Source organism: Pelecanus crispus, chromosome 19 (genome assembly GCF_030463565.1).
Source record: "Pelecanus crispus isolate bPelCri1 chromosome 19, bPelCri1.pri, whole genome shotgun sequence".
NCBI classification, from domain to species: domain Eukaryota; kingdom Metazoa; phylum Chordata; class Aves; order Pelecaniformes; family Pelecanidae; genus Pelecanus; species Pelecanus crispus.
In genome coordinates this window covers 6,646,826-6,663,392 of record NC_134661.1, presented here as the reverse complement: position 1 = coordinate 6,663,392, position 16,567 = coordinate 6,646,826, and positions in this window count along the sequence as shown.

Here is a 16,567-nt window from a genome sequence, read left to right as displayed (position 1 = left end):
ATATGCCACCTTCAGGAGCTATGGCCTTAGGGAAGAGCATCATCTGAGAACTTGATCCTCCACAACCTTAAATCCTGTCTGCAGCTCAGCCAGCTGCAAACAAAGGGAAAGCGTGCAAAGAACAGCAACACTACCTCCTGTCCAAAATATGCTTACAGCTTCCAGGAACCAGGGAACTTGTATGTATGAGAGAAATTTCAGGCTGGAATCAACCAACATGTCCCTGAATCCAGCATGCAACTCCTGTCTTGGCTCTGGCCTCCAGCTTCCCTCTTAACCTGTTTTTGTCAAAGTGCTGAGGGCAGGGGGAAACACACTGGGTTCTGCCAACAAGAGAGGACCAGAAACGCACCAGTGACTGCATGAGAGAAATTTGGGTGGAGAAGGAGCCTTAAAAGGGAAACACTTGGAAGTGCTACTGCCTGGAGAAAAGTATAAAAGAATTAGATCATTTTAGAAATATTTACAGCTTCACTGCATTGCTGCAGAAAAAGCTCATGTTTAATTTATTTCAGAATTGGAAGAATAAATCTCATTAAGGGCTAGTGCTTTCTTTTCACAAGGAGAAAGCATGTGTTCACACTTAAGATAATTGCAAACATCCATGACTTTAAAAATAAACCCTTGTGCATCAGCATGAGCTCTGAATCCATGCCTGCAAGTGGCTCCAGTTTGAGCAACCCTACAAGGATGCTGTTAAAGGCAGCAAGAGGGGCCCAAACTGAGCACCAAGTGGGGGCATGGGGGAAGAAATCCTCTTAGAAGAAATTGCTCCCTGTAAGCATGGGCACTACTCTGAAGCAAAAACTATATTGTCCCCCATTTTGACACCACCTGGTAAAAGCAGAACTACATTGTTCAGTGCCTGGTTGTCACCCTCTCACATTCAGCTCCCACTACACTGAGACCTTAGAGAGTGTTAAGCCCCCTGTAACCTATACATCCCCACATCCTAGAAACAAAAGCACTGCATAATCTTTCTCAAGATACTGCTTACCCGAAACTAGGGTTAATCTTCTACAGCTGCTATAAAGGGAGCATTAGATCAGACCTGAAATTATTTGACTATCAGTTCTAGAGAAAGAAATCACTACATGTTCAGAGTGTTGCATGCTGCTCTTCCCAAGTCATTCCTATACCCTAGTCTTCCTGCTTGTCTGCCCCCATCTGTTTTCCTCTGTGGACTCTGCAGGCATTTGCAAGGGCCTCTGTGCTACCTGTGAGAATTAGTTGGCCAAAAGCATGGATTATTATTCCAGGATTTGCTAGCAATTTTGAAACAAAAGAAAAATTGAATGTAACCTCATCTGGAAATAAAAAAAAAAAAATCACTTTTAAAGGTATCCAAAGAATTGTAAGTTAATGAAAAATCTGTGTCCTTTTTGTAAGGCACATTTGATCATTAAGCTTTTTAGTTACCTTGCAGAAATAAAGTTACACAGAATTTTGAGAAAAAGTCATTTGAAAATGGAAAGTGAAACATTTCAATAATAGAATATTGAAAACAATTGTTGTGCTTTATTTAGGGATACACACAAATTCTGACTAAAAAAATACATGACCTTGATGTCTGGAAGTTATTTCAGTACGAAATATGCATCTCATAGGAAAAGAGTTGTTACTGATTCCCTCAGCTGAGCAGTAACCCAGAGTTCAAGATTATCCCTCCTAGAAGTGCCTAAAAAGAGACTAAGGGGGAAACACCACACCAGGAAGCAACTGATTTAACATAATGATCACTTTTCTTTTTTGTCTGTGGGGCTTATATCTCACCTGCCTCTGTTCTCTGTAAGCATAGCAAGGTTATAACTTCATCTTAGGCTTTGTTCCACTCCTTTTGCTTTCTCAGCCTTCACATTCAAAGTTTCTTTTCCCCAAATTAAATAGAAGATAAGATGCAAAGAGAGCTGGGTGCTAGGTAGCACAGTCAATGCAGAGGCACTACTCTGATCCGTCACCTGAATATGATATTCCTCCCTCAGAGTTCAGAATGCCCCTTTGATCATAAGTTTTAACTCCTGAAGAAAGCTGAATTGCCACCAGTGACTGATGGAGGCAACGTGAAAAGAGAACACGGAGTTTGTAACAAGATTTTTCTCCTCTCGAGAAAGTTCTTTGTAGATCCCCTGTTTTGTCAGATTCTGGGATCTTCAGCTCTGAGCCATGAGAGAAAACATGTCAGCAAGTAATGATAGGAGGTTGTCATCAGGTGAGAGTGAACATGATATACCCAAAGCAAGTATGAGTTGCACTGTTTTGCCAACACACCTGTGTAGTTCACACTCAAATAACTCTGTAGCAGAGGTTGTCACATGACAGATAAACTTAACAGAGAAGCTTTTGCAAGGAACCTTTTAGAGATGGAAAGCTTTCTCAAAATTGCATCAATGTTTACAACCCATCTATCACTCAAGTTCATTAAGCCTGTGATGTCTTTATTGAAGTAACATTGTGCGAGCATTTGCAACTTTGCCAGGGCAATTTTTTTTGTCCTCCAGAGATCAGAGACAGAAATCAGAACAACAACATTGTCCAAATGCCTCAAACACTGCCAGGCTTGGGGCATCGACCACCTCTCTAGGAAGCCTGTTCCAGTGTTTGACCACCTTCTTGGTAAAAAAATGCTTCCTAGTGTCCAGTCTAAACCTCCCCAGCTCAGCTTTGAACCATTCCCATGAGTCCTATCATTGGATACCAGGGAGACGAGATCTGCACCTCCCTCTCTGCTTCCCCGTCTCAGGAAACTGTGGAGACTTGCTTGCTTGACTCGTAACACAGCGGAATTGCCTGCTCCTGTGCTTCTAAAAGGTGCTTCTTAAAGACTGACCAGCTCTCATGGACTCCTAAGCCCTCAAAAGCAGATCCCCAGGGTACTCTGCTAAATAGCACCCAGAACAGCTTAAAGTTTGCTCTCCTGAAGTCCAGCGTAGCAACTCTGATGTCCTTTTTCCTCATTGTACTGAAAATTTTAAACTCAACCATTTCATGATCACTGTGGCCAACACAGCCACCTACCATCACATCCCCCACGAGTCCTCCCCTGTTCACAAGGAGCAAGTCACCCCCACCAGCTCAGGGCCAAAGGGGCATTTTCCCCGTCCCATCAGACCCTGGCATACCTTGTGTCTCGGAGGCTCTTCCACGGTTTAAAACCCCAAAGTTTTGGCGGAGGCACCAGCCCTGGGGCCAGGTATTGCTATCCTTTCCGCTCCTAGGCACATCCTTTCGCACATCCCACAGCCAGAACCCCGGGCCGTCGCCCTGGCTGCCGTTGGCCGCACCCGGTGCAAGAAGCCCAGAGCTGAGTGGTGCCACCTGCGCGAATCTCCCGCCCGGCCGCGTGCAGGCTCTGCCCCTTGCTGTCTCGCCCAATCAGCGGGGCCGGGGCAGTTGCTCGGGGAACGCCCCCTGTGCACACGAGCCTCTGCTGACGCGCGTGCGTCCCGCCACTGCTGCTGCTCCTCGCGCCGCGCCCGCTGCAGTGCCAGCTGTTTGTGCCATTTGTGTCATGAAAGCAGCCCCAGCCATCCACAATATCTATGCTGCTATTTTGCATCCGAGTGGTGCCACTGGCGCCAGCTTGGTGCTGCTTTTGCAATCCACAGGGCGATGTTCTCCTCCATGCTCTTCTGCCAATGCTACTTTAAGCTTTGAACACTAAGCCACAATGAAATTTATTCTCCTTTACTGATTGCACCTGTTTCAAAACTGTTATCAGTGCTGACTTATGAATAAGTATCCAAAACCACATCAACTTTTGCCAGCAGCTCTTGTGAAGCACCTGATTACTCTCATCAGCCAGTTGCATAACTTCTGTACTCAGCAGGTGCCATGAATCACTTTGCACTCTGGCTCCCAAAGAGTAAATGCTGAAAGAGCAAGCCCCCTCTTTCCTATAGGATATGTTACCCACAAAAGGAAACATGATATTCACCATTGCATCAAACTCATTAAACTAAATAGGACTGAATTAAAAGTGGGATGAGTATCTGGATGTTAATTGTATTATTTCACTTTAATACTGCAACAGCACCAAGGCAGCCTACATTATGTTGGGTGCCATACAGAGATAGACTTCTCAAAATATTAATTACTATTGCATAATCTCGCAGGAGAAGCTAGACCTCCTACTAAAAACAACCTCACACACCACAGACTTAAGTATTTTGAGGTGTGAGCAGGGAAGTCAAGCTCCATTTAAAGAGTTCTGGCTACCAAAGTCCATTACTTGAGCTGGATGCTTTTCCCCCAGAGAAGAAACTTGCCCTTGGCAGAAGCCTCTCAACTTCAGAGAAGTCAATCACAGTCATAGTTGCAGTTAATATAAAACTAGAACTATGGCATAATTTGGTATACGCATGCTACTTTCAGTCTAGTTAACATGAATAACAGCAACAAAAACACAGTGTCACACAGTGTTAGCAATCCAAGTATAACCTGTCTAGGGATCCCACTTACACAACAGTCTCACTGCTCACCCACACCTCACCCTGTGCTGTTGCACCTGCACTGCCAGTATTACCCATGTTGGCTCTGTTAAGCTCACGTTCTACAAATACTTTCTTCTTCTGCACTAACATATCCACAGTGATCCCATCTCTGCCCTAAATTATATTGATGAAATGGAGGGCAATATTATGCACAAGGCCACAAAGCATCCTTTGTCAGCAATGCTGACAGCTTCAGAGGCAGAGGAAACCCATTTATTTTAAGTGAGTTCATACTGTTTTGGTCTTTTTTTACTGCACGTTCAAGTTGTATATTTTATTGTTTAAACATGTGCAGTTCAAGCCATGGAAGTATTTTCTATGGCTGGAGCCAAGAAACCATACCCATTTCATGGCTCTGTTCAAGATTTTAACTGCAGAGAAAGTCCCTGTCTACCCATATACACGTAAAGGCCTCAGACCAACAGTCCAAGGCACAGATGTTGTCTTTACCAAAAGAACTGAGGTAACAAAGAATGAGAAGGGAAACTTTATACACACACAAAGATACATATCATCTGAAGAGATGTAACTGAAAAGCTGATGTCTACCTTGCTTTGAAGAGGGCTAAAACATAACATTCACTGTGGCCCACAATGCCTCTAAGATTATTATGTAAACTGCATCTTAATGGAGATGAGTATGGTATGAGGAAAAAAATCACTCATGCAGTAATGGACTCTCTGCAATGCAGCTCTGGCAGCAGGAAAGTTCATTAGGAATGAGAATCTGTTGTGCTGGGAGTAGGAGGGGAACAGGCTTCTTTTAAATACCCTCACTGCAAGCCATTAAAAATGGAAAACAGGAACCAGAATGCATCCAGACACATCTGTCTTGTGCTGTCCTAGCAAAATGAAGAGTTTAGAAATGCTTTTTTCTGGTTTTAATTTCTGTGGTTACTTAGGTTTGAGAATTGCTGAAGAGACAAGAATTTCCTGCCTTGGCAAGAGTCTGAGGAAGCACTGCTTGAAGAGTCCTATCCCAACCTGGCATAAGAGCACACTGCAGCAAGGTAACATGGCCCCAAACACTTAAATGCAGTTGATTATTGATATCACTGACAATAAACCAAGCCACCTGTGTAAATTGCTCCATGCACATGGCTTGTGAATGTCAGATGGGAAAGAATGTGACAAGGTAACATTTCCATTACATTGCATGAAGCAGCCTCATCCCCCTCTCCAAACTTGTGACTGATGAGCCTCATAATTCTTCTGGCCTATTTCTGTGTATTACTGCTTTAACTGTGCCTCCATTTGAACACTGAAGACAACACCTACCTTCTCTTTAACGTGACATTGAGCATTAAGCTTGTTTTTAATTGTTATTCTAATCTTGATAGATTAGCACATTGAGAAACATGGAAGCTGCTCATCTTTATTTTAAGGTCTATCCCGAACTTCATAAAGACAGTTGCAAGCTGGTTTTGAACCTTCCTACATGGCAGCTAGTCCGTATCTGACAAAAACATCAAAAGAGTGACTGAAAGCTATTCTCCTTGTTCTGCGCTAAGTGCTTCTCCAGCAACTCAAGTGCTTGCAAAAGACAGATAATTACAAGCAAGGAATATTACAGGAAGGGATAAGCAAGGTGTTCAGGGTTTTGCTTTGTATCCTTAACATATCATCAAAACCAAGTAATCACTAAGGGGAAAAGCCTCCACATGATGCCACCTTCCTGCTTCAGCGAGAGCTACTTGTGTTTTGCTGCATTAAAGCAGATGAACCTATTTATTATTCAATGCTCCAGAACTCAGATCTCCTGGAATCACAACTAGCCACCCTGCAGACTCAATCTCCTCATCACTGATGGTACCTCAGTGTAGATTTGACATCCTATTGCAGCATCATTGAAGAGAGGAGAGCCACAGAAGCCTCAGTTCAAGGAGTGCAGCAAAGAGTTCAGCTGCACTATGCTGGGGTGGAATTAAGCCATGTACCCTGCACTGGCAAGCTGATCCCCCATTGCCTACCAAGCCAAAGGAAGGTTTTATTTCAAGGCCACTGTTGTGCCTACCTCTTCATTCCTGCACCCATGCATAAGCCATGAGTAATTTCACAGTAACCACCACAGTTTCACTAATGTGAAAGCATCTTGAACCAGCATCAGTGTTTTCCTGCTTTCTCTCCCTGCCTCTCTAGCTCATAAAAGACACTGCTCAAAAATGTGATGTGGTTTGATTTTGTTTGTTTCACACTGCCAGGCCTATCTGATCACATAGGGATATTTGGTTTCTATTCCTCCTGAGTTTGCTCCTTTAAGTACATTGCAGCTCTTAGAATATTTTCTTGCTGATTGCTTCTGCACATGTGAAAACATCTACACATTTTCTTTTCCTTTTTGTCTGCCTATTGATGGCTCTGTCTATCCTACACAATAGAAAAAGCCATTTGTGGTTTCCTTGACAAAAAATAAGAGCTGAATTTAGCCAGCCAGCCACCTATGTCAAGTCAAATAGCAGCCTGCACCACTGTAAACTGTAGACACATTTCCCTAAGATACTATCCAAGCTTACTGCAGAAGACTTCAGAATAAGAAGCATTAAGGATAATTTTTCAATCTGTTCTCCCCAAACAGGTAAACACACGGCCAAAGCAGCAAACCATTGCTCAAAAGAACAGTGGGGCCAGGGAATGGGTTAGTGTCACCAAAGAACAGGCTAAAGCGTGGAATTTTATATTAATTGTGGTCCAAGACCCTGCAATGCCACATGTTTCTTGGCAAGTCCATGCCACTTACCCTATAATTCTTCACTGAACATATCACTGGGTCCTTCCTGGCAAAATCCTACAGCCAGCTTGGCTCAATCCTCTGACATCAATGCATGTAACAGATACCTGTCAAAGGTCTCGGGCAGAGGTTACACAGTCATACACACACACTATACAGTGGCTGTGGATAAATTTGGCTGTGATGGCACAAACCCACAGCTATTTAACACAACAGCCAATTTAAATGAGAAACTGTGCATCCAAGGAAGAGGAATATGCCTGTAGTTTTAACATCTCTTCAGTTTTCACTTACACAAACTGCTTTTACTGTCTTGTGGTTAACCCCCAGACATGTAACACAATGAGAATAGAAAAAAGCATGACCTGCACATCACTCCCAAGCCAACTCATGGCGACTTCAGTGAACACCAACAAGTGATGACCACCTACACCAGTAAGAGTTTGGCCCCTGAATTCCCCACAATCCTGCAAGACATTTCCAAGGTTCATTGCACACCTTGGAAGTGCCAGCTGCAACTCATCTGCATTTCTCAAGGTGCAGAACAGGCTTGATGCACAGCCTGCGCCACTGATCTCGGCTCTGAGAAGTGCTGGTACACAGCTATTTCCTCATTCCAGCAACTAGAGGTTCTGCTGCTTTGGCAAAGGAAGGTATCTCCACAGGCATGAATTTAAATATAAATGGAAAACACAAGCAATTCCACATCATGAAAAAACTCAGTATGCTCAAACAGATGGATTTTACAGCTTGAATTATTGCATGTCATTGTCTCGTGCTGGCAAAGTCCAAGCTTCTTTATGACACAAAAACAACTGTGGGTTGCTGACAGGCTGTTATTTTGGAAGAGAAAAACAAGTGGGCAACCACATCGCGGGGCATTCTGTTCAACCCAGAGGACAATGCTCTAAGGTTAGCCTGGGACCCAGACTAGTCAAAGTGTTGTATATTGCCCATGAGGGATGCTTTCAATGAAAAGCTTAATGTTTCCCACATGAAAAAATGAGACCAAACCAATCAAAATTCCAAAGAGAAAGCATTGTGTCACTTTTGTTTCAACTTCAGGTAGTAGCTCTGTCACATTTTAGCACCTTGCTCCCTTTTCAACTCTTCCATGCATGGTCTTAGAGGATCTGGAACCCATCTTTTGTCTTTTATTCCCTCTCCCCTCATTAAGGTGGAAAAACAAGTTCCAAAACATTTCAGAATATGCCTCCAGCCTTGTTCCTGTTTATTCATCTTTGTTCTTCAGGACAGAGGGTGCCTCATCTTTTTGCTCCTGCCACCTGCCCTGCACAGGAGAAGCAAGGTGAGTAAGCCTGGAACCAATGCAGTAACCATTTTCTGTGCTGGAATAGCTGCCTGGGGAGACTGTCAGACTTCCAAGAAACAGTTAGAGAAACTTGTCAAGGGTGACCTGGGGAAAAGGCGTCTAGACCAGCAGAAGGGACTCAAAGCTCTCACAACAACAAATAGACCCATTTTTAAGGTACTTTCAGGCAAAAATAAACAAGACACCCCAAAGTATCTTCAGTGCAAGGGAGAACAAGAGAGGCCTATCCCCTGACCCTAGCCGGTTTTCAACATTATGGAACAGCGAAGTTTGGACAGCCAGGGTAGCCTGCAAGCAGCTTTTCCTGCCCTCTGTGGTCCCCTCTTCCTCTCTCTCTCTCCCACCTACTCCCAGAGGGACAGGGGTAATCTCCAGTGTACAACCAAGTGCCAGTACCTGGGAGGTGGCGTTTGCCCCCTCCTCCCTCCCTCCCCACAATACCACCAGCCCGTTTGGCAGTGAGCAGGCTTCCTCCAGCAGTCCATGAACTAAGTCATAAACATTGCTGTTCTGTGCCTGAGCAGCAGAGCCATTCTTTGGGACAGTGCCAACACTTCACATACTCCTTTTATTTACAGCTTCTGTGACAATTTGTCTTCCTAAAACTGCCACTGTATTGTATCTATTATTTAATGTTTTGTCTCAATGATACTCTGTAATTTATACCAGGCCTTAATAACACATTAAAGCCTTGTGCTGCTATTTTCTTTGCCATTGTGCTTTTCAAGAGCATGAGTAGCAAATTTAGCCACAGCTTTGGAGCATCCTTGGTAAATCTAGCCTGGAATGTTCACTCTCCTGATGGTTAAAAGCACTGGTGCTCTGCAGCAGAAGAATTCCTTCTGTGTCATGGCTAAAGGAATGGAAGTAGATTAATTCCTTCCCCCCCCCTTAAAAATGAAGTTAAGGGCACAGGCAGTGGGCAGGCCCTCCATGAGGGGCACATTACAGTCTCAGTAGCAACAGAATCTTTTACTGTCCTTAAGCGTCAAGTCTTTCTGGGTTTTCAGCATTGGATACACCACTGACTTTAGGATTTAGAAGCAAGCAGAGTCCCGAGGCACTTAAAACATGAAATGGTTATTATTTTTCCAAACCAAAAAGAAATAAAGTTTTGAGAAGTGGCAGCTTTTTCACTGAATGAAGGAAGCCTCTTGGAAATGTTTGTTCCCATTAAAATGAAATAAAAAATGCTGATGTTCCTCTAAAACCTGAGGGCTTGAAAGCCATCCAAACATGGATCAAGAAGATTACATATTTCCTTTATCAAAGTCCTTCGATAAACACATTCTTTTGTAAGGGATCTCTTCACAGTCCTTGCTAATTCAGTCATCACATAACTTCCAGCCTTACCTGGAACCCAGCTGAATTTCTTGAGTCAAAAAAACCCCCATAGTATCAGTGTCTCAGAATATCTGATGGTTAGAAACTGCCTTCTAATTTATTCCTGGCCCACTTATCTCCATTTGAAATGGTATTTGTTAGACACCCCACAAAAGAAATCACAGGTACCTCTGTATTATTGGAGCTTGATTTGGAGCTACACACCACCCTTTATTTTCTCCATACACCCCCATTGGGTTTGTTTGGGGATTTTTTGTTTTTTGGTTTTGTTTTTTTTTTTAAGAAACTGTGTAGAATTTCTTTCCCCATGTCTTAGGCTCTATCCTCCTATGGGAAAAAGCATACTGCTGTGGTCCTGATCCTCAACTCAGAGTTCATTAAGCCCAAGCATAAATAAAGCCTAACATAAGCATGCAAAGGCAGATAAGAGGGTTTAAACATGTCCAGCACAGCTCTGCCATAACAGGAATAGCAATTGTTCCCACATTCCGCTCGCAAACATCTGGAACCCAAAGTGATTCCTGTATGCCAGTTTTCCTTGCAACATAGGAACATACAAGATCCGATCCATTCCCCATAATCCAAATCAGTAAGTTGCTTCTGAACATCACATTATCCAGTGCTCTATTCTTCCCACCCACAGCCATTTCCCCTCTACAGGAGGTCATTATTTCTTCTCCAACTCTGACACTACAGCACCATCCATGAATGCCCTCCTCCAAGAGCAAGGAGGGAAGAGCAGGACTGTTCTAGCTGGGTGCCAAGGCAGAGAGGCTAGGATCAGAGGAAATTTGTCTACTCCTTTCTCTGAAGTCAGTTCAAATGAGAGTTATTTATTCACCTGAGACAAGTTATGTCTGTTCACATGTGGTTAAATCCACATGGAAAAAGGTAGCAGTAAGCCACAAGACGCAAACTCCTTTCCTTCACTATAGCCTAGACTGACCCGGAGACATTGGGTTGCCCTGCTACAACCTTGCTCAGCTCATTGTGGCTACACCAAGGCCAGCTGTAAAAGCACCAGTAAAGGGCAATTTCCCTACTGAGTGTCTTTTACTTTACAGAAAGCGTTTGTTTACGAACCAGCCACATACCTCCTAGCCCCAATCTAGCAGGTAGCAACTCCCTGTAATACAGTAACAGCACTACTGCAGCTATCTGGTCAAAACTGAAGGAGGCCATGGCAATATATCAGGAGACTGAGACAAGAGCATAAGAGTCCCTCTCCTAGCAACAGCAACACATTTCATTAGCGAGAGCTCTTAGGGATCTCAACTTACTATAGCACAAAACACCAGGGCAAATTCCAGGCACCCTAGACACACCCACCTAAACACCACACAAGCACATACACAATATAGGAAGAGCTTTGCAACCTGACTACCCACCATCTACAACACTTTAGATATACAATAATTCCTCAAGTTTCATACCCATACTCTCCCATTTTAAAGTAAGGCTGCACACCAGCCAACATGCTTGAACAGCACAGACACCAAAGACATTACTTTATAGGTAACACAAACATAAAACAAGTGCTTCAGCCCTACCTTGTGCAGCTCTTCTCTTGATACAGCAAGGACATCAAGACCCAGACAGCCTACTTGCCAAAAGAATGAAGCAGCATAGCAAACACCCTTCCAAGTTATTCCTTATAAAGGTCTCAGGAAGGCTAAGGCCAATTATCTATACCTCTCCCACCTGCACCTCCCACCAGCGTTCAGTTCTTTTCTGAAACAGTTAAAGTGCTTGACATAATTAGCTGTTAATTGTTAACAGCTGTACCTATTATCAGTTTAATTCCTAATTAATTGTTACAATTAATGTTGCCTTGCCTACCCTGTCTTAAGAAGTGTTTGTTAGGGAGGGAAATGTTACGCGTTAATTAACTTGCTACCAAATTTTAGCGTTTAATTAAATAGTCTAAATCTGTTGCTATTTCCCCCTGTAAGCAATTAATGAGCCAGGGGTCAATTAAAAGTGCGTTAACCTGCATCCTAGTCTGCTGCCATGACAAGGCAGAGACCTTTATTATATCAGAAGGAAATTTGAAGTCGCTTCTCATCCTCAAAAAGAAGCAGGCAACAAAAGTGCTGTGAGCACATTTTGACTAGTAGTAGCTGACCATCCTTTCCCTTAATCCAGCATGGCCTGTAGCATACAGGCCCAAACTCACTGCATTTGTAGTAGTCAAGCAAGCAAGTCACTGCTGTGCCGTCGCTGACGGCACCTGGTGCTGGAAAGGGGGGCAGGATCAGAGGGGGCAGCTGAGGCTAAGCAGGGATTTGCAGCACACTGCCATGTTACAAAGGCCCTGCTTGGCTTCAGGTTGATGACAGAGCCTGTTCCCACACCAGCTACATGGAAAAGCTAAGGACTTGTTAGTGACCCTCAGGGCGCTCCTACAGTCTTGGCTGAAAATGGATCTGGGAATTTGCACTGTCAAATAAAATATGTGAGATAGGCACATGTCTCCCTTTCTCTGACTCTCCCACTCTTTTCTTCAGGTCTTTAATGGTTATCCAAGTGGAAACGCTGCCAAAGCATGGGGCTATAAACAGGCTGGGGCTTATGCAGATCTGCTGCTTGAGGGCTCTCATTGTGCCATTAGAAACACTGCTCACTACAGCCATCAGGGTGGTATGCTCAGTTGGTTAGAACATGGTGCTAATAACGCCAAGTTCACAGGTTCAGTCCCCGCTTACTGCAGGGGGGGTTGGGCTCGATGATCTCTCAAGGTCCCTTCCAACCCAAAGCATTCTATGATTCTATGATTCTATATAGGCCAGCACTGCACTAGGCAAACCCAGAGTTAGAGCAGCAAGAGAAACAAAATGGATCAGGTGGCCTGTGGGTTTTGTTTATTTGTTTTATTAACGTTCCCATGCCCCAATTTTGTCCTGGAATTCTGATAAAAAAAATATACCATTGTTTGGTCCAAGCTTTTGTAGGAAAGTAAAATGCATTTCTCAGTCAGCTTATCCATATCCCTACAGAGCTGTCTACACATCTCAAGGCAGAATAAGGAATGAGCTTTCACTGCAGCAGCCAAGAATTAACATACTGTCTCACAGAATCACCTAACTACACCCACTGTAATGCAGGTATAGAAGAAAAAATAATTGCCTGAGCACATGTAAAATTCTGGGGACACTGCACCATGCAACATACAGAGCCCTTCCTTCTCCAGCATTCATGCCAGCATCACGTGCCAGACTTGGCCTGCTGCTTGCTGCTGTTGCAATCAGTTCATCCCTGAAAAGGATACCTCTATACCACACAGGTCACTTTATTTCTTTGAATGTTATCATCTTAACCAAGAGGTTTGTTCTCTGCTGCCTCACCATCCTCTCACCAGACCAGCCCACAAAAGTGATTAGCTGCTGCTGTGTTTTTCACTGTCCCGGGCAGCCAAAGCACTCTGTTTCTCCCATCTACCCCTGGTTGTTAGTTCCTGAAAGATCATTTGCTGCCACAGCATGGAACAACTCAGTTACCAGACAAGGTTACCAGCTATGTGTGGGATTTTAAGACAGTCGCAATTTCTTAAGCAAGTTGAAGAAATCTGTTCTCTGAGCTTGGTTTAAACTGCAAAAGTAATTTAGCAGATGCTATGTCTGGCAGAATCACATGGAACCACAAGATTTAACTTCAAATGTGTCTGTTTTCTCATGCACAAGAGCACCTCTCACCCGCTTGTTGTGCTAGAGAAAGCCCTTATTTTCAAGGGTGCAGCCTCCACATGTGCACACAGGCAAGTGTGTGACAGCTTTCCCGTTCAGACATGCATCTATGCAGGCATGTGCATCCTTGTTTTCAGACTAACATGATTTGGTCTCTCCAAGTCTGTCCCTACACCAGGGTTCCTCTTTCTGAGCAGGGGGCTTCACTTCCAATGCAGGAAGACATTGGTGATGAATATTAATTGCTTTAACATCTTGTTGTGATAAGGCCAAGCACATTTCTGTGCTTTGGCTCGTTGCTAGGGAACTGAGACTGGCAAGTCACGGATTTCATTTGCTTCAGGGCCCACTTGGGTTGCAAAACAGCATTAAGCCACAGAGCAGGATTCGCCTGTTAATTATTTAGAGTCTAATAAAAGAAAGGGGGGGAAAAAAAATCAGTGTTTTTTCTCTCTCCTCCCAGTTTGGCTTTCACACTACATCAGGTCATTAATCCCCAGGGCCAGACAGCTTCTTGGTCACACATGATACCTTCCCCTGGAGCAGGACAAGAACGCCCCTGCTTGTTTAACGGAGCTCTGCTGAACTGCACCTTGCAGAACATCACAGCAAATGACTATATTTAAATTTAATTGTCCGGAAATTGTAAGCATAATATTCTCTCATTTCAATTCTAATTTTAGATGTAAACAAGCTGGCAAGTCAAGCTCGTCCTGTCGCCTCCACCTGCAAGCAGTGCTGCTGGCAGAGCTGCTTCCCTGAGCAGGGATTGTGCCTGCTACCATGTGCCTCCTCCTGCCACCGGCCATGCAGCACAGCCATGTTGGAGGTCAGCTGGAGATCAGTTTGAAGGGATCCTGCTGGATTTACTGCTTTTCCTCTGCCATTGCAAATGGCATCTGGGCCACCCTAGCCCTACAGCTTTAGGATTGCTGTCCTTGGAGTAGGGACGTCCCATGTGGGAATCTGAGCACATTCACAGTGAGTGCAATGCTATGGGGGATTGTCAGGTTTAGTCTCTTATCAGAAAATTGGTCTGCCCATGGGGAGAAACTGAAGAGGAATCAAGGTACTGGTATCTCTAGGTGTGCACGTGTGCTCCACTGTCTGCAAGGATGCCAGGGAAGCAGAGCTTTGCAAAAGACTGCTGTGTGTGCAGCGTGGAGGCATTCACTCTCAGCCCAGCTGTCCCTTTCTCCTCCATCTTTGCACCCAGGCAAGATGTTTGGCAGCTCATTGGCAATTGCACAATGCCTAGCTGGGCACACATTAGTGACTAACTGACTGCCACCCAAGGAGTGCACAAAGGAGGAGCTGCCCCAAATGGCTGCCTTGCCTGGGGAGCGCCAGCAAGAAGTGGCAGGCAAACAATTGAAAGAAACATCAGAGACAGAAAGGAATGATCCATTTGTGAGCAGGAACCCATGCAGTGCTATTACCCACAGGGTGTGCTCCAAGGAACAATCCTGATGTGTTTCTTAAATCTCACAAACATAAAAGCTCGCCCAGCATCAGACCACATTGAAATGTCTCCCTCCTGCCTTCCATTTGCCCTGCAGCATTCACAGATTTTATGTATTTGCTTGTTACTGGAGCTGAGCAAGTGATGAAGTTAATTTATTCATCAGATTGTTTCCTTTAAAATCCGCTGTGGAATCCATCTGATTAACTGTTCCCCAAATGCCATCCCATCAGAATCCATACCTTTTTGGGACATCAGAGTGCTCCACCTGCCCCGTGGCCACCCTCCTTCCTCAGAGCACAAAATTCCCATCTGTTTTACGTGACTGCAAATCTGCAGCAACTCCCATTGCTACAGCGTCCTCGAAAAGCAAGACATCTGAGGTTTGCAGTTGATCCTCACCCATTTGAGGGGTTTTCTTTGGCTAAGACTAGGCAGGATCGCCCTCTGAAACACACCTCACCCTCAGCTGGGTTTGTAGCTTGCAAATGTCACCTCTCATTTTATCAGAGAGTATTTCTACTTATGTAGCCTCATGCTCCTTTTTCCTTACATTCAGACTGAAAACCTCCAACCAAGCCTTTAGCAAGGCTTCTCAGGAGATTGTTTTTTTCCAGGGGTTGGTTAGTCACTAGGAGACAATCAGAGATAATGGCTCAAGATTGCTGTGTCACAGCCCCTCTTGGAAATGGATGCTCCCCTCCTTTGCACAGGTTGCTATGCAGTGCGAAGGTGACTCTCAAAACAAAAATTGCAATAAAATTCAAAGCTCCCCAAAATGGGCTGTGTGTTCACAGTTCAACACAGATTCTCACCTTCTCTCACTGAAGGCAAAAAGGTTTGCAGCATACAAGAGATACGAGTTGCTTTAGCCATGCAAGAAGCATAGCTTGAATTAGTATGATTATTACTGAGAGGAAATTATAATGCATGGCAATGGAAGTGAAGGGAAGCAAATTCTGTTTCCTACTTTCCACCAAGGGGTTAGTGTACGAGGCCATTTTTCTCAACCTTTCTGCCTATGTACTGATAAAATGGCTCCACCTCTGCAAAACATGATGATCTCCACAGCTTGAAAGGTCTATGCAAATGCTAATTACAAATATGTTTTTTGTTCTACTGGGTGTTGCTTTTATAGCTAAGAAGCTGTTTTAAATGTACTTTCCAAGCTTCCACAGGTGAGGGAAAATAACGATCGACCATACTAACGCATGTAATGCTCTGTGAACTGTTGCACCAATATGGCTCCGGTCTGCCCCTAGCCCTGGTCTGACAAACACAGCATGTGATGGTCATCTTTGCATAAGTAGCAGCTGCTTGAGATGCAGTTATGTACTCAGGAATAAGGGTTGTTGGCCTCTGTGGGAGAAGAGCAAGGAGAAACAGCACACCTGAGCTTTGCCATATAGGCATCTATGGTACCAGTATCCCATTGTCACAACAAAGAAAGCCCAGACAAGTAAAGCAGAAGAGTGAGCAGAAGTGCATTTGAAACCTACAAAGGCACTTAGATAAAGCCTTTAAAGGA